Source organism: Urocitellus parryii, chromosome 15 (genome assembly GCF_045843805.1).
Source record: "Urocitellus parryii isolate mUroPar1 chromosome 15, mUroPar1.hap1, whole genome shotgun sequence".
Classification (NCBI taxonomy): domain Eukaryota; kingdom Metazoa; phylum Chordata; class Mammalia; order Rodentia; family Sciuridae; genus Urocitellus; species Urocitellus parryii.
Window position 1 is genome coordinate 16,732,592 of NC_135545.1, and position 6,467 is coordinate 16,739,058.

The following is a 6,467-nucleotide window of genomic DNA, read 5'->3' on the forward strand; positions in this document are numbered from 1 at the left end:
ACCATGAGCCCCAATTTCTTCCCTCTCTAAAATCTTTCTCTGAGATATTTTGTCATGGTGACAAAAAGACCACTAACACAACCAGCTTTTTGGTTTCATTGACTTTTTCCCTTTTGGTTTGTGTTGACTTCCACTCTTCTTTGCTTTGGGTATATTTTGCTCTTATTTTTCTAGTTTCTTTAATTGGGCAATTTAGGTTGTTGATTTGAGACTTTTCTTGTTTTCTAATATAAACATTTAAAGCTATTTCCTTCTAAGCACTGCTTTAGCTGTATCTTACAAATTCTGACATATATTTCATTTTTGATCAGTTAAAACATATTCCAGTTTCCCTTGAGCCATGAATTATTTTTTAAACATTCTTTTAAGTTGTTGAGGGATCTTTATTTTATTTATTTATATGTGGCACTGAGAATTGAACCCAGTGCCTCACACATGCTAGGTAAGCATTTATACGGAGCAACAACCCCAGCCTAAGCCATGAATTATTTTGACATACATGGCATATTTCTTTTTTTTTTAAAATTTTTTTATTAGTTGCTCAAAACATTACAATGATCTTGACATATCATACATTTGATTCAAATGGGGTACGTAATCTTAATCTTATTTTTCCAAGTGTACAGATTGCAGGATCACATTGGTTATACAGCCACGTTTATACATAGGGCCATACTAGTGTCTATTGTATTGTGCTGCCCTTCCTATCCCCACCTCCCCTCCCCTCCCCTCTTTCTACCCAATCTACCGTGACACGGTTCTCTCTCTCTCTTTTTTCTTCCCTCTCACACCATCTTGTATGTAATTTTGCATAACAATAGGGTCTCCTACCATCTTCTGTGCAATTTCCCTTCTCTCTCCCATTCCCATGCACCTCTCGTCCCTATTTAATGGTAATCTTCTTCTCATGCTCTTCCTCCCTGCTCTGTTTTGAGTTGCCCCCCTTATATCAAAGAAGACATTCTGCATTTGTGTTTTAGAGATTGGCTAGCTTCACTTAGCATAATCTGCTCTAATGCCATCCATTTCCCTGCAAATGCCATGATTTTGTTGTTTTTTAGTGCTGAGTAATATTCCATTTTGTATAAATGCCACTTTTTTTTTTTATCCTTTCATCTATTGAAGGGCATCTGGGTTGGTCCCACAGTCTAGCTATTGTGAATTGTGCTGCTATGAATATTGATGTAGCTGTGCCCCTGTTGTATGCTCTTTTTAGGTCTTTTGGGTATAGTCCGAGAAGGGGAATAGCTGGGTCAAATGGTGGTTCCATTCCCAGCTTTCCAAGGAATCTCCATACTGCTTTCCAAATTGGCTGCACCAATTTGCAGTCCCACCAGCAATGTACAAGTGTACCCTTTTCCCCACATCCTTGCCAGCACTTGTTATTGTTTGACTTCATAATGGCTGCCATTTCTAAGTGTTTAGAGATTTTTCCTGCTATTTTTTGCTATTGATTTCTATTTTGATTTTATTATGGCTAGTACATTAGTTTTAAATTTATATATAGCAAATCATTATGCACTAAATGGTTTAAGTTAAAACCCATTTATTAGGTCACGGTTCTGTAGGTGAGAGTTCCAGGAGTGTGTTTGAGCTCTCTGCTCAGCTCTCACAAGGCTGAAGTCAGTGTGTCTGTAGAACTGTATTCTCCTAAGAAGTCTGGACCTTTCTCCAAGCTATGTGCTTGCAGCAGAATTCAGTTCTTTGCATTTCAGGGTTGAAAGCTCTTTTCCTTGCTTGTGGTTAATGGGGATCTATTTTCAGCTTCTAAAGGCTCCTTGCTTTCCTTGCCATGAGGTCCTCTCTGTTTTCAAATCATCAACAGAGGATTTCTCTCACAGTAAAATCCCTCACACTGAGTCTCTGACTTTTTTTTTGTCTCTGGTATCTAGATCCAGATTTAAAAAGCCTCCGATGATTAGATTAGACCCAACCAGAAAATCTCTTTCTTAAGATTAACTAGACTATAAATGTGACCTAACCCCACTGCATTCACAGTTCCAGGGATTACGTAGTGTATATAAACCAGGGATCAGGAATTTTGGAGGACATATTACAATGCTCCCCAACATGCACATGCACACACATACACAATCATGCCATCTACAGATAATGGAGATAATTTTGTGCTAGTGTTGTATCTTGGTGGTAGAGTGCTTGCCTAACATGCCCAAGGCCCTGGGTTCAATCCCCAGCACTGTAAAAAAAAAAAAATAAACAAACAAAAAAACATAGGCAGTTTTATTCCTTCCTTTCAATCTGTATGCCATTTTTGCTTTATTGCAATGACTAGAACTTCTCGAACTATGTTAAATAAGTGATAAGTGCTGAGAGCAGACATCTTTGCCTTGTTCTTATTATTTTTTTAACTGGGGATTGAACCCAAGGACACTTAACTACTGAGCCACTTAACTACTGCCTTTAAATTTTTTTTTTTAGTTGCAGATGGACACAATACCTTTATTTTATTTATTTTTATGTGGTGCCAGGGAACAAACCTAGTGCCTCATACATGCCAGGCAAGCGCTCTACCACTGAGATTAGACCCATTGATTAGACCTCAACCCCTGCCCCTGTCCTTTTTTTAAAAAAAAAAATATTTTAGAGATAGGTCTCCCTGAGTTGCTTAGGGCCTCGCTAAGTTGTTGAGGCTGGCTTTGAACTTGTGATCCTCCTGCTTCAGCCTCCCCAGCTGCTGGGATTACAGGCATGCAACACCATGCTGAGCTTGTGCGTGTTCTTAGAGGGAACGAATTCAGTCTTTTATCAATTTGGTGTGTTCAGGTCTATTGCTGTCATTATTCTTCCCCTACACTTTTTTTTTGCAAGTACTGTACCACATCTCTAGCTATATTACTAGCCCTTTAAAAATTATTTTTTAAAAATTTTGATACAGTCTTGCCAAGTTGCCCAGGCAACTTGACATGGCCTTGAACTTGCGATCCTCCTGCCTCTACATTCTAAATGGCTAGGATGACAATTGTGTACCACATGCCTAATCATCATCCTTTTTGGTGCTCAAATTGTACAACTCTAGGCTAGTGGTTCCCATGTTGAAAATGATTTATTAAGGAAAAATTATGTTATTTAAAAAGCGACCCAGAAGAGAAGAAAAGCATTAATTATTACTAATGGTCAATAGGAGGCAGTGTTGCCCAGCCAGTGGTTCCGAACATAGTCTTGGGAGGTAGACTCCTGATTCATTGTGTGAACTGCCCCTTGTCGTCCATCATCCTGTGCTTCATTCCTCACTCTGTAAAAATGCAGGCCACAGGGTATGGAGAGTGAAAGATGAATGCTGGGAAGGTGGTAAGAACAGTAATAACACTTGACTCAAACAATTACTGCTTTTACCATCACTGTGGAGAAGAAAAAGTAGTCAAAATCTACCACCTAGAAAGGAGCACAGGCCTGGGACATTTACAGGTATGTTCATGTCAATTCTGAAGAAGTAGCTAATTCCTTTCACAGACATGACTCCAGAACACACAAACACACGGAAACTTCAACCCATTTTATGTTGTGTCCCTGGCCCAATACAAACTGGAAGACAACAGCCCCCAAATAGAAACTACAGACCTTATAAAGAGCAATATGAGACATAAGGAAATAACATCTGTCACATATTAAAAGAATAGTAGATTGAGATCAATAAGGTTTCCCCAGGAATGTAAGGCTGACTCATCAGGAATATTTTTGTCAGTGGGCTGAATTAAAATTCCATATAATTACCTTTTTTTTAAAAAAAATATTTATTCTTAAGTTTTAGGTGGACACGATATCTTTACTTTACATTTATGTGGTGCTGAGGATTGAACCCAGTGCCTTGTGCATGCTAGGCGAGCACTCTACCACTGAGCTACAATCCCAGCCCCCCATATGATTATCTTAATAGATACTAATTATCTTAATAGGTCCTGAAAAGTATTTGATAACATGATTTTCTAACTTGAAAAAAATCTTAGTGAGCCAAGAATAGAAGAAAACGTAAAATTGATAGAAATTTTATCAGAGACCTACAATTATTGTGTGACCGAATAGTAAAATATTAGAAGTGTTCTATATAAAGATGGAAACAAGATTAGGATACCTGCTATTACTTTTTTTTTTTTAATATCGGAAATTGAACCTGGGGCACTTAACTACTGAGCCACATACCCAGCCCTTTTTATTTTTTATTTTGAGACAGGGCTCACTAAGTTACTGAGACTGACTTTGAACTTGTGATCCTCCTGCCTCAGCCTCCTGAGTTGCTGGGATTATAGGTGTGTGCCATGGCATCAGCTAGGATGCCTGCTAGTACTAATACTAATTTATATTGTATCAAAAGGTTTAGATTTGGAACTAAAAGAATAATATAAAATGAGATATTAAAATTGTACTAGAAATTCAAATTTCATATAGATAATTAATACACATAAAATAATGGATTACTACACCAAAAATTTCGGTAAGATGGCCAAATAAAATATCAATATTAGAAAATTGTCCCAATAATAATTACTTAGATTATCCCAATAATGACTTAGATTATGGGATATAAAAAAGGTTTATTTATAATAAATAAAGCCAAATATGTATAAGTCCAACTTGATATATACCATGTTTATGAACAGGAAGACTTACCATAAATATGTTAATTTTTCCCAAATAGATAACAAATTAATTGTAATACAATCAAATTCAGATAAGATTTTTTTAAAAAATGGAATTTGGTAAGCGGATTCTAGAGCTCATCTAAAAAATAAAACACTTGAAAATTTCTAAGAAATTGTTGAAAAATGACAATCAGAGAATAACTTGACTAATCAGCTAGCAAATAAAGTGATAAAGCTGTAGAAATTTAAAATTGATTTTGTATCCAAAATACCATCTAGGAGTGTAGTGGTACCCCCTTTCTCCACAGAAAAGTCCTAACTGGGCTTCTCCAGAAATCTTTACCATGGCTGATTTTAGGACTGTCAGCAAAAGAGTCTCTACAAAAGAGTTCAATGTATATAAACTTCCTATTTTCATGTTGCTCTGTCTTACTTAGCCACTGGCTGGGAAGAAATCATCTGGACACCCTTTACTAGTTTCTCACAAACATGTATCCAGCATAGTAGTTTGTAGAAATGTGTAAACAAGGCCTCTGGCCTTGGGTTGGGCTTCACAGAGATGTCTACATTTCTAAGATGAGAGAAGTTACAATTGGGCTCCATGGTAACAGCTGGCAGGGAGAGACAAGAAATGGAGAAGAAGCTCTCTCCTTCTCAGGTGTTGTCCTTGAAGGGTTAACTTGGCCAGAACAGTGAGAGAAAAAGCTGATTTTATGTGAACTTCTGAGCCCCTCCCCTTACATGCTGGGTCTAAAATTCTAGAACTACCTGAACTCAGGGTTCAGGGGATTGATTGATTACAGCAAAAGCTATGCCCTCAGAACCTGGCTGCAGTCAAATAAAACTGTTTCCTGCTGTCTTTGGTGTCTTGCCTCATCTGTCCCTACAACAGGAGCAGTCACACTTTGTTAAGAAAACCTTGTATAGGGCTGGGGATGTGGCTCAAGCTGTAGCGCACTCGCCTGGCATGCCTGTGGCCCGGGTTCGATACTCAGCACCACATACAAACAAAGATGTTGTGTCCTCCGAAAACTAAAAAATAAATATTAAAAAAAATTCTCTCTCTCGCTCTCTCTTTAAAAAAAAAAAAGAAAACCTTGTATAAAGGTGACATTTAAAGTTGGGAGAAAGGATACACAAATTAATGTTGTTCGAATTAGGTATCTAATTGGAGGAATAAAATCTGATGATAATTGCCTAAAGTACAAAAATTAATAAATGGATAGAATCTTGATTGATTGAAAAACTAATCTTTAAATAATTTATAAAATGCCAGAAGAAATATAGGAACATATTTTAACGTTTTCCAACATAAAACGTGAAACTAAACATAAAAGATGAATTTTGATAAATTTTACTTCATAAGAGTTAAAAATAAATCTGTCTTTGAAAGGACAGCATAAACTATGTTAAAATCCATGAAAAAAATATTTGTAACATTTAACTGAAAAAGGATTAATTTCCATAATATAAAAGCCCTACAAATACATAATAAATAGATAAACAGCTATATTAAACTGGGCAAAGGATATCACAAATAATTTATGAAAGAAATGCAAAGGATTAGTAAACATTTGGAAAAAATGCTTGTATTAGTCAACTTGATCTACCATAACAAAATACTATAGACTGGGAGGCTCGAACAACAGAAATTCTTTCTTCACAGTTCTGGAGGCTGGAAGTCTGAGATCCTGGTGCCATCATGGTCTAGTCTACCACTCGGCCTGTGCAATGGTTTCATTAATGAGGTTCTAGGCATAAAGTTAGTTAGAAGAGATCGAAATAAAACACACAGACTCAGTTACCTTATTTCTATTGCTAGGTCCGAGACGGCTCCCCCTCTGGTTCGCTCCTCTAGCCGCCCAGCAG